Source organism: Aegilops tauschii, chromosome 6 (assembly GCF_002575655.3).
Source record: "Aegilops tauschii subsp. strangulata cultivar AL8/78 chromosome 6, Aet v6.0, whole genome shotgun sequence".
NCBI lineage: Eukaryota > Viridiplantae > Streptophyta > Magnoliopsida > Poales > Poaceae > Aegilops > Aegilops tauschii.
The window spans coordinates 410,595,339-410,612,590 of record NC_053040.3 but is presented as its reverse complement, the minus strand read 5'-3'; the positions used below and the strand labels follow the sequence as shown (position 1 = coordinate 410,612,590).

Sequence of the window (17,252 nt, the reverse complement as noted above, 5' to 3'; positions counted from 1 at the left end):
GCTAACACAGGGGATCAACAATAAAAAAGGGTAAACAAGATATGATTTTGGGACAAAAATATATCACACCACAAACATATATATATTTCATATGCACATAGATAACCACGGTTCAGGTTACACGAGTGAAAACACGTATACGAACGGGGGTTACAAGAAGTACTCAAAAATCAACAAAATGATTCGTACTGGACAAGCACAAGTCAAGAACAACCACAAAAGAGATCACACACATGCACTAGCAGAATATTAATTAACAGAAGATGACAAGTACCAACTAAATATATAGCAGGTTGCAAGCAATCTTAGAATCTGAACATTACAAAGTTTTACACATCTCAACTTAGAGAGAGAGAGAGAGAGAGAGAGAGAGAGAGAGAGAGAGAGCAGCAGCAGCAAGGGTTCAGGTTCAGAGAAGAAACTGAGGTAGCAGGAGGAATTGAGGAGGGGCGGCAGCAAGGAACAGAGGAGCAGCGAAGGGAGGTTCAGAGAGAAGGGAGAAGCAGCAGGGGTGTTGGAGAGAGAGCAGCAGCAGGAGGCGCTGGAGAGGAAGAGCAGCAGCAGGTTGGGGCAAGGGAAGGTGAAGAGCAGCAGCAGGAAGATCGAAGGAGAAGCAGCAAGCAACCGATATGGTGGAGATGCGGCGCTGGTGGCGACGGTGATGACTGGATGGTGGTGAGGAAGTGGAGGGATGGCGCAGGTGGAGCTGTTGGCGCGCCACCACGCCGGCCTGGCCGTGGCGGCGGGCGGAGGTGGAGAAGGATTTTGGGGGAGTGGGAGATGTAGGGGCTGTTTGGTTGCCACCCTGAGCTATGTGCCTGAGAATATTCCTTGCCTGAGAGTAACCTGAGTGTGTTTCACAAATTGCCTAACCAGGCAGACGGAAAATCTCAGGCGGTGTTTGGTTGGTATCCTGAAAGTACGCCTGTGTGGGCAGATGCTCCAGGCAGTGTTTGGCTACATTTTGCCTGGTTTACACTCTGCCACTTGTTGGTCTAGTATTGAAGGGATAAATTAATGATCAGATAAAATCAGGCATAACCAGATCAAATGGTCATTACACTTAAGGTTTCAGTTTACATAGTAATTTGGAGAACACAAAAGTCTACTACCACTCGTCTAGTGCTAACATGTCCAAAAGTCATGTTCCCTACCAGATCAGTAATTAGATTGTTTCAACACAATAGTGCATCAATCACATGACCAGAAAGTCCACCAAAAAGAAACTCCATCAACCATGTACGTAATATTCTGCAATTAATAATCACTTAGTGATTACCAGGATCATCAGTACGGCCATGAGCAGGATCATCAGTACGACCATCAATAGGATCATCAGTACGGCCATCAGCAGGATCATCACCAAATAAATAATTGAAAACCCAACGTGAGAGATATTCCTCACCCATGCTCATAAGGAAGCTACGATGAACTTGAAATTCTGGCTTGCAAAGATGCATCCACTACGAAAAAAAGACATATCCGTGACATTTTGGGACAAACGAATTTTTTTTCTGTCATACTTATGACACTTCTATGACGATAATTGTGACAAAACCCGATATCATCATAGATGTGGTGGGCTCCTACTTCTATGACAAAAAATCATGACAGAAAATGGGCTTTTCATCCTGGGCGGGCCGGAGACACAGCTGCATGACATTCTTTGGGCCGTCCATGACGGAAAAAACCATGGTAGAAGCGAGGGCGAGGAAAATATCGGGGTGTTTCCGGTTACGGGGGGTGGTCGGGGCCGAGCGATGCGCGTTTCTCTCGTACACACATGCGCATGGGTGTGATGCGTTGGGCTCTAACTAAACCCGAGCGAGGCGTTGGGCTCTAACTGAACCCGAGCGATTGCACTGCAGGCTACGCGTTTTATTGAACCCGAGCGATCGATCGATGGCTGTTAACTGAACCCGATCGAGCGATTCCTTCGCTACTGCTGCTAACTGAAGCCGATTGATGCTGCCTCTGGATGAACAGTGAGCGTTGCTGGGGGGGTTTGGATGAAGAGTTCCCGGTGGGGGTGGATGAACAGGACCCCGTGGTGTTGCCTCTGGATGAACAGGACCCCGATCGAACGAGCCAGTTGGGGCTAGATGAACAGGACCCCGTGGAGGGCAGGATGAACAGGACCACCCCATGGAGGGCTGGATGAACAGTATACGGTGGAGGGCTGGATGAACAGTAGCCCATGGAGGGGTGGTTGAACAGGAGCCCGTGGAAAGGGCTGGTTGAACAGTAGCTGGTGGAGTAGCGCGCTGGGGAGGCTGGATGAACAGGAGCCCGTGGATGAACAGTCGTAGGTGGAGGCTGGAGTAGGTCGACGGTGGATGAACAGTAGCCCGTGGAGGCTGGAGGGGGTCGACGGTGGAGATGAATAGTATCCCGTGGAGTCCCGTTTTGTGGTGCGCCACACCCCTCCCGATGAACAGGACCCCCGTTTCGACCGTAGCGCTCCAACACAAGTCCGTTTCCTCCGTTTTGCGGTACGCCACACCCCTCCCGATCAACAGGACCCCCGTTTCGACCGTAGGAGGTCTGTTTCCTCCGTTTTGCGATACGCCAGACCCTCCCGATGAACAGGATCCCGTTTCGACTGTGGCCAGTCGAACACAATGCCGTTTCCTCCATACTGTGGTGCGCCAGGCCTCGTTTCCATCAGCTCTTCCGTCCAAGCCCTCCCGATGAACACGACGACGCATTCCGTTCCGACCCAGCCGGTTGGCTCCCCATGAAAACGACGACGATGCTGTTTCTCCGTTCCGACCCAGCCATGTACACGAGCCCTGGCCGTACGTATGCGCGAGTAGGCGTTCGAGACACTGCCTGTATGTACGTACGTGGCCGTATTTTCTTTCTTGCACACTGGCCGCTGTACGTATGTGTACATGCTACGTGCGCGCCTCTACTACGACACGTGCGCGCCTCTACAACGACCAGTATGTACGTACACGTTCGCGACCAGAATGACAACGCTACATACGCTTCGACCAGGTGGGTTCCGACTGTGAGGCACTTCCTTGCGTGCGAAGATGTAGCTGGTGGGTCCCAGCAGTCAGGGGGGCGAATCATTTTTTTTTTGCCTGGACGCACTTCCTTGCGTGCGAAGATGTAGCTAGTGGGTCCCAGCAGTCAGGGGAAAACGTTTTTTTCACAAAATACGGTGGCCCATCCGGTGGGTCCTTGCTGTCAGGTGGAAGAATAATTATTTTGCGCGTAATAAGGAGGCACTTCCTTGCGGCCGCCGTGGACCCAGCTGTTAGCCTCTCCACGTACAGTACTCTTCCGATGGAAGTCATTCCTTGACCATGTTGACCATGCCGCGCCGAGAGCACCAGGGCGGTGGACGACGGCGAGGCCTAGGAAGGGGACGACACGGAGCCGGGGAAGACGCGGCAGTGGAAGCCCGCACGGAGAGGAGTACGAGGGTTCACTGGTTCGGCTGCGGTGTGAGGCTGCCATCGCCGCAGGGCCTGGCCAGCGGTGGGAATAGTAGGGGGCGGTGAGGCCTCCGCGGCAGCACAGCCGGCCATGGGAGGCAGGAGCATGCGGCACGACCGGCGCTGCTTTGGGCGGCTGGAGCAAGAAGACCAGAGGCTGAAGAAGCACTACGGCCGTTGGATGGACATCGTATGGTCACTGGAGCTAGAACCGTTCATATTGACTAAGTTGACAAAGCACTCCATCCCCGCCAACTTAGTAGGCCCACAAGTCAGCCTCCCACCAAGGTGGGTCCCAACTAGCTGGGGGAGTATTCATTTGTTTGTCCGTAATAAGGAGGAACTTCCGATGGGTCCGAGCTGACAGCGGGGGGGACTTTTTTTCGCGAAATACGGTGGCCCGTCCGTTGGGTCCCAGCAGTCAGGGGGGAAACGTTTTTTCACCAAATACGGTGGCCCGTCCGGTGGGTCCCTGTTGTCAGGTGGAGGAATAATTATTTTTTGTGGAATAAGGAGGCACTTCCTTGCGGCTGCCGTGGACTCAGCTGTCAGCCTCTCCACGTACAGTACTCTTCCGATGAAAGTCGTTCCTTGACCACGTTGACCACGCCGCGCCGAGAGCACCAGGGCGGTGGACGACGGCGAGCGGTGAGGCCTAGGAAGGGGACGACGCGGAGTCGGGGAAGACGCGGGAGTGGAAGCCCACGCTGAGAGGAGTACGAGGGTTCACTAGTTCGGCTGCGGTGTGAGGCTACCGTCGCTGCAGAATAATAGGGGGTGTGGGTGAGTGGAGGGATGGCCTGGCCAGCGGTGGGAGTAGTAGGGGGCGGTGAGGCCTCCGCGGCAGCACAGCCGGCCACGGGAGGCAGGAGCAGGCGGCACGACCGGCGCTGCTTTGGGCGGCTGGAGCAAGAAGACCAGAGGTTGAAGAAGCACTACGGCCGTTGGATGAACATCGTACGGTCACTGCAGCTAGAATCATTCATATTGACTAAGTTGACAAAGCCCTTGGTACACGTCAACTTAGTAGGCCCACAGGTCAGCTTCCGAAACGGTGTGCCCCGGATGTCAGGGGGAGGAATCATTTTTTGGGCGGGTGAAGCTAGAATATCCGAGATTGAAGTAGAAGCACGGCATCCGTTGGATGGACATTCAACGGCCACTGCTGCTAGAACCGTGTGTTGACTATAATAAGTTGACAAAGACTTGCATACGCATCAACTTCTTTTTTTAGGGGATGCATCAACTTAGTAGGCCCACAAGTGTGTGGCAGAGAACTTATAGCCCATTTGCGATTTGTAAGAATCTACAGCCCATTTTTGAATTCTAATGGAATTTACTACAGCCCATTTACAGTTTGTTAAAAGTACAACCCATTTTCTAGCTAGGACAATGATTAATAATTTCAACCAACCGTTCAAGACAGAATTCAATAAAATTTCCCACATTTTGATGGGATCTGAAATATTTTTTCCTGAAATTTTAGTCAGATTAAATATAAATTTGTATTACGTAAAAATCTAACAAAACATTGCGCGCGCAACAATTAAAAATTAAGATTTTCAAAATCCATAAATAATATTTTATAAACTAATTTCGTGCTTGGTGCATTTTTTATAGTTACTGCCCAGTTTTTATAATTACATCCCATTTATTATTTTTTAAAGCCCATTTTCCTGTTAAGCCTAATGCATCCCTCCTAGGAAAGATTTGCAGCTTAGCGGGGCGGAGAATAACAAGTTGACCTTGCCTGGGTATTCCTCAAAAAAACGTATAGATGGGCTAGCCATTTTCATCTTGAAAAAAATAATATCTGGGTTGGATATCTGTCCTGGGCTAGACGGGCCACAGCCCGCCCAGTTAATACCCTGCTCTCCTCTGAACAACAACGAAAACATCACCAAGAAAAACTCTGCAGTGCTCACACCTCAAAAACACAAAAACTGCTTGAGCTGCTTGGTCCCAGCAGTCGGCCGCACCTTGTGCAATTCTCTCATTTATATTGAGTACATAGGTTGACAATGGTGTGGGACCGTGATGTCAGGAAACCAGGAGGAAGCAAAAAAATATAGTTATACATAATAACGAGGCACTTGCGTACGTACGGCTATGGCCCTAGTGGGTCCCTACTGTCATCCAACCAAAATAAAGTCATCTCCTGAATCCTCATGTTCATTGACCATGTTAACAATGCTCGGCGCCACGGCGAGCGCAACAACTCGAAGGATGACGGAGAGGGCCTCGCGGGCCCTACGGATGGTCTGATACAGCGCCAGCTGCTCATTCAGGAAGCCAGGATCATCGGACACCTATGAGGACCTTCGAGAGACTGAGACGGCATGAAACAGTAAGGCCGCGCTTGGCAGCTCTAGTTTATTTCACACCTATATTAAGATACAAGTGTAATTTACCCGTCATCGGAAACAACGCGTAAAATACAGGCGTAATGAAACCAAGGGCCCGAGGTCTGTAAGTAAAACCGGCGGGTTACGCGTGTAATTTGAGAGACCGGTGTATATTTTACTAGTTGAAATCGACCAACCAAGCGCTTCGCCCGAGACCATCTGCTTTTATTTACAAGTGTCAGTTTTACAAGCGGTTTTGGTTGGAAAACGGCGATCCAATCATGGCCTAAGATGATGAGTTGGTCGGAAGATCATATGGTTTCACGTCAAACCTACCCGACTTGTCGTATAGGCTATGAATGAAACATAAGACGATGAACTTCTTAAGCACGGAAACAACAGAAGAGGATGATCTTCCTAACAAGTAAATCACTGGCATTAGATTGACATGCAAAACAATACAAAGCATTATTCTCAGGAGGCACGGTGAACAGCTCGTGATGCCGCATGCCACAACACTCCAAGCTCAACTTTGCAATCAAACACAAGGCCTGACATTACATAGACAATATTCAGAACAAACTCTTGAAATATCTTACATAAGTCAACATTCATGTGTCTATGCATCTCAGCGGAGTAAATATTTACTTCTGAACTGAAGACAGGAATAGGAAAAAACGATCGACGTTGCTCACAGCAAAGGGCATCCCACTCAAAAATATCAAATGCATGTCTTCTGGCTAACATCAATGAGCAAAAATTGACAAGGTTTTCCAATTCCAATATATTAAACTAATGTCAACTTTGACAAGCTTTTCCCATTCAAAATATGTAATGCCTATGATTGTGGAACGGGCAGGGTTTGTCATCTGATAGTCCGGTGGCTCAAGGTGACGACGAATGATTAGAGAACCATTCGATGTATTGTGCATGATGTGAAGTATTATGGAGGAGACGAACCATCTGAACATTTTGTGCAGTTCCACTAAAATCAAGCTGAGCGTCCCTGTGGATTTCGTATTTATATGCTGCCAGAAAACAAAGACACATCAGCACACACATGAATATTGGCCCCAGTGTCAACCCACCGAACGGTGGACTAACAAACTGAAAGTACGGTAAACAGATTACCATACCCAGATGCCCCATCATTGTTGCTTAGAGTGACATTGACAGACTTGGAGTCCTGTCCTGGCTTCTTGGTACTTGTTTGGGCACTTGTTTGCCCAGTGTTCCTCTGAACCACAAGTAAAGCAGCCATCTCTCTTTTTGTCTTTCTTCTTACCCTTCTTAATGGCTGACGCTGGCAGCACCATTCAAACATATAGTCTGGTGGCTCAAGGTGACGACGAATGATTAGAGAACCATTCGATGTATTGTGCATGATGAAGTATTATGGAGGACACAAACCATCTGGACATTTTGTGCAGTTCCACTAAAATCAAGCTGAGCATCCCTGTGGACATCGTATTTATGTGCTGCAAGAAAACAAAGACACAGCAGCACACACATGAATATTGGCCCCAGTGTCAACCCACCAATCGGTGGACTAACAAACTGAAAGTACTGTAAACAGATTACCATACCCAGATGCCCCATCATTGTTGCTTAGAATGACATTGACAGATTTGGAGTCCTGTCCTGGCTTCCTGTACTTGTTTGGGCACTTTTTGCCCAGTGCACTCCATGTGTTGTAGAGTTTCCTATGCTCTCTGTAGACTAGTCATGTCACCAGCGTCTACTATTACTCTGTAAAGCTTCTCGATCATTCCTTGTGTAATGTAGCGCAAACAGTGACTGCTTCTTTCTGCAAAGTGGTAAGACCAACTGGACCCACTAATGCAGTAGTTTGCCTTAGACAGGTTGGCTCCTTTTGTGGAGTTCAACTAAAATCAAACTCGGAATAAAAACGAGCTTTAATTTTGATATCCCTGTAAGCAACAAAAGGTATAAGGGAAACAATTACTGAGAAATAACGGTTGATGACTTGTACTCCCAGAAGAAAAACATCTATTGATTTACCTTATCTTAATGGGAAACAAAGCAGGAGAGTAGCAATTCTCAATCAGTGTGATTCATTCATATTAACTGAGACATTATCTTAACAATGCGTTGTTTCAACATGTATAAAGAATGACAAAGCAGAAAAGTATCATTCCTAAAACAATGTGACTGATTCATTTTAACAGAGACATTATCTTAACAATACCTTAGTTAAACATTTAGAAAGAACTACAAAGCAGGATAGTACCATTTGTAAAACACGGTAACTGATATATAATAATAGAGACATTATCTGAACAATACATTTCTTAAACATGTACTCCGGCCGATCTCTAACAGAAATGGTACTCCCGCCGATCCCTAACAAGTGTTGCAGTTTTGAACTAAGATTCAGTAGTTAATTTTGAGGAAAGTCGGTACTAACCTTTCAAGACCAAGATTTGAAACAACTCGTGAGGAAGACCTGAGAGAGATCTCAACACTTATATGGAAATCCGGTCTCATTTTGTACAGTTCCACCAAAATTAAGCGAAGCAAAATGTCGCAATAGCAACAAGTTGAATAGATATCCCTATTTTAATAGAGGCAAAAAAGGAATCAATTACTGGCCAATAAAGGAGGATGAAACATGCGGCCACAAAAATGGTAATCCCGCCAATCCCTAACAAGTGTTGCAGTTTTGAAAAGAGATTCAGTAGTTAATCCTGAGAGTGGCATTGCTTAATTTTACCAGCGGCATTAGATTAACAAAAAGCATAAATAGTTCCAGGGGAGAGTGGGCGCAACAACAACATGTGCTTCCATCTACTTATAAAGGGGGTGATGCAGAGTTTGTTTTAACAAAGCAACAAGCATAATGTCTGGGTTGGTCCCATTTTTGTTCACTACTTAATGGAAAAAGACAGCAATACAATAGCTTCAATTCAACATTTATTTAAAACAGTACCAATACAAGTAGCACAACATCTCAAAACACACTGCACGATCATGTGGATGAAGGCAAGTACCAACCTGTCATGACGCACACAAGATCACGTACGAATCTGCCAACACGAATAGGAAATCCAATCTCGTTTTGTGCAGTTACTCTGAAATCAAGTAAAGTCGCCGGTGTGACATTTAAGTTTGCTATAGCAACAAGTTGAATAGATATCCCTGATTTAACAGAGGCAAAAAAGGAAACAATTACTGCCAATAAAGGAGGATGAAACATGCGGCCACAAAAAGAAGCATCTACATTATCTTGATAGAAAACAAAGTATAGGACAGTAGCATTTCTAAAACGGTTGCATTGATTCATATTAACAAAGAAATTCTCTTAAAATAGTTCAGTAGTTAATTCTAAGAGTGGCATTGCTTAAAATACAATAGCTTCAATTCAACATTTATTTAAAACAGTACCAATACAAGTAGCACGACATCTCAAAACACACTGCACGATCATGTGGATGGGACATGGGACATGCCAGCACCATGTGCGTCCACACGTATAAATGGGTGATGCAGAGTATGTAGCCAAGCAGCATATATGCGTTGGTCCCATATTCGTTCTCTTTGAAACTTATTCCGATGTGAGGGCAGCAAATCTAGTCCTGCACAAACTACTGGACCCCCCCAGTTTCTTTCCCTTTTCAACAAAGAGTTCGGTTCCTTACAGATGTGTGTACTGGGTTACCCCCTTTTCCCTTTTCGACCAACAAAGCGGCTGGATAGCTAGTCTATACTACTTTCCCTCCCTCCTTTCCTCATTGAACCACGTCCTGGATTCATGCTCCACCCCACCGCATCCTTCTTTCCTCTTTGAACCAAGACCTAGATTCGACTACAGAATCAAAAAAGATCAGCATGCAGCTAGACCAATGACGGTTTCAAAGAAACTTATACCTTAGGGTCATCGGGATGTGGCAAGGCGTGCGGCGGGAGGTCGGATCTGCCCACACTACGTACAGTGGCGAGGAAGAAGGGGTCAGTGGCCCTCCCGCACAGGCGCTGGGTGAAAGAGAAAAGCGCAGCCGGCAGTGGATTGCCTCCCTCGCCGAAGGCGATAGAGTGAACGCTGCACCTCCTCCCCTTCCTGGTGTGACGGGATCCGGACGCCTCCTTCGCCAGCTATGAGGGGGTGAGAGAGACAGAGGCCACAACGCAGTCTTGTTTAGATCTGCTGAAGAGGGTGAGAGACAGTGAATATAGCAAACCCTAGCAAAGGAACGATGAGCCTCCAGCGTGTATATATATGTAGTGCGGCGAGAGTGTGGAGTGCAAACCCTAGCGAACAAGCACTGAGGCTCCAGCTTATATATATAGTGTAATACGGACTGAGCTCCGGTGCCTTAACTGCACCTGCTTTTGGCTGTATGACAGGTGGGCCAGCCACATTTTGGGCCCACCTGTCATAAACCCAAAGGCAGGAGCACTAAAGTCAATGAAGCTGCGTCCATATAGTACTCGTGTATACGACTAATATATAGTGGAGTGGTTTTCTTATTCTCTCCATAAAAATCATTTTAAACTGTGTAAGTACGAAACGAAACTCTTTATTTAACGTACCAGTGAAGAAAACTACTACTCCCTCTATTCCTAAATATTTGTCTTTCTAGAGATTTCAACAAATGACTACATACAGAGCAAAATGAGTGAACCTACACTGTAAAAAATGTCTATATACATCCGTATGTGGGAGTCCATTGCAAACCACTTGAAAGACAAATATTTAGGAACAGAGGGAGTACTTCCGATGAACTCATGATCCACGCGTCCTGGTCGCACTTTCTGTCCTTCACGTGTGGTACACTACCCTCCCTTAAGTGAACAACCACACATGCGCCAAATTATCGGAAACGTGTGAGAGTGTGTACAAATAAAGAATTTTAATTTCAATTATCGGAAAGGTTTGAGAGTATGTACAGTTTGCCCTCTCTAATAATTATGGTTTGTTGTGTTCGGCCTAAACTTGGTCAAACTTTACAAAGTTTGACTTCAGACAAATCCAATATGCGGAGTAAATAAAAATGGAGGGCTACTACGTCCATCCGGGTTTTTAGTCCCCACCATTTTTTAATCAAAGTTAATAGCTGGACAAATAAAATTATAGGGGAGCTGGAGACAAAGTTGTGAGAAGGCTTAGAAATCAATACAAAACTTATGCTCTTAGTACCAACGTCGATCCTTCTTCGAGGAAACATTTGGTTCATAGCCAATTGTGTGATAAAATTGCACCAACGTGAAAGACGACTGCGTCTCCAACGCAACCAAGGTGAACTGACGAAGGATATCATCTTTGTGGGTAACAAGCAAAGAGCACTGATAGAAGACAACTTGTTTTTCAATGAACATCGATCAGCTTCACCAGCCGACGCAACCATGAGGCGCAACCATGAGCATCGATACGTCATCGTGGTGACGCATCATCCATTTGGCATCAAGTTTGGGTGAGGCGCCTATGAAGTTGAACAAATCCTCATTGTGGTCTGTTTCTTCTCAGTAGTCAAGCTCGAGGAAGGAAGAACCACGTGGTAGAGGACAGTGAGGCGGAACAACAATGGCCATCCAATTTTGTGCAGTTCCACTAAAATTGAGGAAGACATGCCCGGGTATGGAGATACGCATCGCTGTTTCCAAAAATATAAAAAAGGGATATAGTGTTGTTACTTTGTTTTACAAGATTAACAACGACATCTCAATTGTCAATAAGAATTATGAAAAGTACACCAACAAACAGAAGCATCATGATTATCTTGATGGGAACTAAACCAGGATACCCGAGAAAAAAAGCATTTCTTCATTTAACCAGTGATAGTATTAGAATAGCAGCAGCAATAGGAGCATATGGACAATGACCACACAACCACCATGTACTTTTTGTCGAAAAAACATGTATACATCCACCGAGGCATAAATCAGGACAACTTTTCGAGTGGCATTTCCTCTATAATAGTAGGCGACATTGGACCAGCCGACGAACCCTAGCTACTATACATGGGGAGCTGGGGAGTAGTCACATAGAAGAAAACCCGCATGCAGCGGCCTGGGGAGCTGGACCAGTACAAGAAGTTATACCTCACGTGGGCGAGATGTCACTTAGGTGGGCTGGCGGTATCTGCCTACACGACGGTAGCGAACAAGGGCGCGGAGGACCTTCGTCCGCGCCAGCGCCGGCTCCGAGAGGACGGTGAGCATCGGCTTCCTCCATCGCCGACGGCGACAACGTCAACGCTGCACCTCCTCACCTCTCGCAGCGGACGGGATTCAGCTGGATCTGTGTCCACCGGCGAGGAGAGAGATAGTGTCGACACTGTCATCTTGTTTTGATATGGAGAGGGTGAGAGAGCGAGACGCGATTAACTCTATCAAACTAGAGGCGATAATGGAGTAAAACAATCTCTCCACAGAAGTGGTTTTAAATAGAATACGCGCATTCCCGGAAAAATGTATCAAAAACTAGCGGACAATTTTTTAACGTACCAAGAAAGAAAACTCGATCAAAAACACGCCCCGCTTCCAGGTCGCGAGAGTCGTTGCGCACACACACATAGACATAGACATGCATATCCGTGTTTACGTAAAATTCCATTTCCATCTCCATCTCCAATCATATTTGTCCAACTGGCACATTATTTACGTTGTTAATTATATACGCGGCAATATTAACGTACAACATCTCTTGTATGCGGGCGTCCGAACCGCTGCCACGGCTGCTCCTGACCAACCCGAACCCTCTTCATCACCCGCGCGTGCTTCCCGCCCAAAACGGTCAGTGCCGCATTCATGCTCGGCCAAAGCGGACGCGACCTCTCACTGGCGCCGGCATTGAATCGGCGTGCCGGCCGATAGAGCATCACCCGTGCCGCTTCCTGATGCACGCGACTGCTCCGCGTTCAAACGTCGCAATAGCCGGCCACAACATGCATGTAAAAAGTTCTTGGGAGTCCGTGCTACAACTAGCTGTCCTCCCCCAACTCGTCAATCTCTTCCAGTAGTACTAGTACTCCATGGAACGATCCATCGACAAGCAGGCGAGAAAGTTATCGTATACTCAGTTTGCGGTGAGTGGCATGCCGAGCGACCGTGTGGGGTCGAGCCGTGGAGGAGGGTGAGACACGAACGCGACAGACGTGATTTAAACGTTGGTTTTGCTCGATGGTGCGATCCAACGAAACGAAACGTTGGTTTGTCTCTGTTTCCATTTTTTCTTCGGAAAACGGAAACTTTCCACTCCATTTTCATTCCTACTCCAAGGTTGCCCCGTTACAACATTCCATCAAATACAAAGTAAAACTAACACGCATGCTGATGCATCTCAATGATTCACAGATCATAGCCAATATTTACTTCACAACTAAAGACAAAAGTTGTGAGAGCATGTACGAAAGAAAAACTACTGATGGGGTCACTACGACTTAAACCCTAAACCCTAAACAGGATTTAATTTCTTGGCCAGGTAGAACCTGTCGAAGACGGCTGGCACCCTCGAATCATACGATGCTTTTGTGCAGTTCCACTAAAATCTAGCTGAGCATCCCTGATGGCAAAGATATTGAAGAAGTGTGATTAGAATAATAGTACTGGCACTAGTTCATGAGACATAAACTCATCACAAGTAGAAGCCGGTAGAAGTAGAGAAAGATCGACATGGAGATGGAGCTACGTGGGGAGCTGCGGCAGTGGAGCATGCCGGCTCCAAAAGGAAGATGGACTACCTGGGACGTTGGGCTGTAGCTAGAAGGGCGGTTGGGACGCGGCATCGGCCCATACCGCGGTGACCCCCGATTGGGACGCACCGACTGTGGATTTTCTCCCTCGCCGATGTCGACCACGTCTACGTAGAACATTGTTCCCTTCCCCCAGTTGCGGGATCAGGCCGGATATGTGACCAGCGGTGTGGCCACCGTCATTCTATGCTTGTGAAGAGAGCAACCCAAGCAAGCAGGCTTGTAGCTTAGGCTCCTGCTAGTGTATATATAGTGGTTTTCTTTTTCTCTCCATATCAACCATTTTATATTGCGTACGTGTCATTGAAGAGTGAAATGATGGTTTCTTCTTCCGACTAACTTACTGTGTGATTTGACTGCTCTTTAGTGGCCCCTACACGTACTCCCCCTACGTGTATGCAACAGTCACACGCACACATGGACGCAAAAACACGCGCGACGCCCTAATGCATGCATGTCCGAGCACATGACGGAACACACACGGTCACGCTCAAGTGCTTAACCTACACATGCATGCACACACATACTTAGCCAGGGTGAGCTAGTGACCATATAAACATCGGAAAATGTATATATTGAGCGCAATGAGCGTATTATGAAGTCCATTGACCGTATTTTTACAAATATACAGTGACAGATAGTGTATTTATCTCGTTTGAAATTAAGCCATATTAACCGGAGAGGAGGCAGTATGGACTAGCATTACTTTGTTGTGTCCTGTCAACTTGCCGAACGAGGAGAAGCTTGCAGGACGGGAGAAGCTTGCGTGCGGTGGCTCGCAGGACAAGGAGAAACTTTTGACTAATGCAAGCTCTCCTTCGCTCAGGCGGTGGACGTGCAACGGTTAATTTCGATGTCAGATTGCCAGAAGCATACACTGTACTAGTACTATTATTGTTGCACTTCCCGAACACTACTAGGAAAAGGCCTACTAGTGGCGCACCAGTTTTGCCTACTAATGGCGCACTACTGGTGCGCCACTAGTACCACGCCACTAGTATTTTTTACTAATGGCGCACCACTGGTGCGCCATTAGTATCTGGTATACTAATGGCGCACCAGGCAGTGCGCCATTAGTATAGGCCATGGTGCGCCATTAGTATGCCTCCCAGGGGGCCATATTTACCCATGTGCTTTGCCATACTAATGGCGCACTGCGGGGTGATGCGCCATTAGTATCCTTTGGCATACTAATGGCGCACGTTGGGGTGATGCGCCATTAGTATCCTTTGGCATACTAATGGCGCACGTTGGGATGATGCGCCATTAGTATGGATATAGGGATTTTTTTTCTTTTCTGATATTTGCACAGATTACAAAATATATTATTGGACAGAATATAAACAGCACCACACAACAACAGCAGATTCATCGAATACAATAGAAGATTAGTCTCCAAATACAATTCATCATATTAGTCTCCAAATTCAAAAGACCGAACAAAGATAGAACATTACAAGTCTCAAGACCGCGAGTAGCAAGTTTGTCTTCACATTACAAGTCGATATCGATCATCTAAACTACCATCACATAGAAGAGAGCTGCGGTCATCACAATGAGCATCATCGCGATGAAACTGGTCTTCATCCGGTTCCTCCAACGCTCCCTCCTCTCTCCCGCTAGATAGCGCGCGTATCTAAATTCCGCCTCCGCCCTACTGGTGTACCCTTTGTAACTGTACCGCTGAAACGGTGAACCTGTCTCCGACACTCCTCCCAGTCATCGTAGACTCCGGGAACCTTACCCTTGTACACGACATACGACGGCATCTCTATGCACTAGCCAAACAACAGACAATACATAAGCAATATATAAGTATGCAACAAAAGGATCGGAAGAGAAAAGCAAGACATTAATTGCACGATTCATGGTCCTACTAATAAATAGCATCGATTACATCTAAGTTAAACGACTGTCCAAACCATAGAGACATACAAGTTCATTAAAGTTTAATTACAACATGAGCTAATCAATGTTTCAGAACTACACATAGCATCACTACTTTCGACTCGACTCATGGGACCGGAGCATGGATGAAGCCGCCGTCTGTCGTGATGGTCATGAAGTCGCGGGCGTTGTCAGCCTGCATTTGTAGCGTTGTGTCTATCTCACTGTTGGACGGTTGAAATTTGAGGTAGAACTGCCCCGAGGTACGAAGGACATCTTGATGGATGATTTCTGCAAACTCCGACTGGATGCGAAAGAATTCTTGTCGGATGTCCGCGTCATGGATTGCCGCCAAGCTTGCGGCCCAATCTTTGAGATTATTTGGTAGCAGAAGGTGATTATGGTCCCGTATGATCGCCCGCATGTGATGGAGGGCGTAGTAGGCATCCTTCTGACCGCCAGGTGGCTGCTTGACGCAGGGGAACGTCGTATTGTGGGTGAACACGTGCCTGCCGTACCTACGAGCTGGCCTCTTAATGGTGCCTCCAGATGCGGCGTAGCCGGGGAGAGCATCATCAAGAACTTTCTTGATATTTGTGTAGTCTATCTTGGAGTCACGGTCCGGGTCGAAATACGTGGCCATGGAATATTTCGGGCTTAAGAGGATGAGTGTGCAATGTGTGTCACTGCACAGAACACGGAATGTTAGAAAAAAAAGAATGATCAAAATCTAAGAAATCATATGTTACGGGGCGGTTAGGAGATGACTTACTCGGGAAAGTAAGGCACGAGGAAGTTATCCTTATATGGGTTTGCCAGAATGACGCCTTCGAGGTGTGAACTCGCGACTTGCCGGTCCCCAGCGCTGCCCAAGATCTTGGCACGCATGTAGAAGGGGTCGACTATCACAATGTCCGGGGTCTTGTCTCTAATGATCCGCATCTCCATACTCAGCGAAAACAGCCGAACGAACGTGTAGTGCAGCGGATGAAGGTTAAACATAGCAAAGATGTCATCAAACCGCAGGACGATCGTACCCCGACGGCGCTATCCACAAAGCCCTTGCCCTCTGGCACCTTGGCCACGAAAACCGGGTATGCCACATCATTCTCTCTGAGACGCCGCTTCTCCAAAGAAAGAACACTGTCATGCAGACTCCGCATAGCACTGGTTGCATCATTTAGCATATTTGTCGGTAGCATCGCCCTACCCGTCACATGCACCCTCCTCGAGATATCCTTAGGTGAAGGTGGCCCGTCCTGAGCACGGATCGTACTCGGTGCCGGCTGGCTCGCACTGGCGCCCTTGTTAGTCTTTCGTTTCCGTCCCTTCTTCCTGATCTGCTGTAATGGGATCGAGTTCTGCTCACAGACCGCCTTCTTGAGCGTGTTGGGGCTGATAATATTTCGCACCTCAACTATCTGAGGCTCGGTGAAGGCGGCAGCTGGAGGCGTCTCTTGAGAACTGAACGCCAGATGACGCCTGTTGCAATTGGGTTTCTCCGCCGTACCAGCTAGATCGCGGTCGTCTTTTTCAGGGTTGGGTTCTTGAGAAGGAGGCCCGTAGAATCATCACCATACCCATGTTCGGCAAAGTACTTATCAACGTTGGAAAATGTACCGCCGTCGTTGTCGTCGTCGTCCGGATCCTGTGCCATATGCATGTCCAGATCCTGTGCCATAGGGATGTCCGACATGTCCGGTAGCGTTGCGGCGTTCTTGCCATGGCTTGGCGCTGGCACGACTGGCGGTCTTGTCTGTGGGGTGATGTCCCCCGCCCCCAAACGAATCCGGCTCTTCGGCCAAAGCAGGGGCCAGCTTACGCAAGCGCCGAGGGTCATCACATCATCTTCGTCGGCCCCA

The 17,252-nt window shown here is 47.4% G+C and overlaps 1 pseudogene; it reads right to left on the bottom strand.

Moving 5' to 3' along the window:
- Positions 1-409: 409 nt before the first annotated feature.
- Positions 410-17,252, bottom strand: part of LOC141026127 (uncharacterized) — a 114,518-nt pseudogene continuing 97,675 nt past the window's right edge.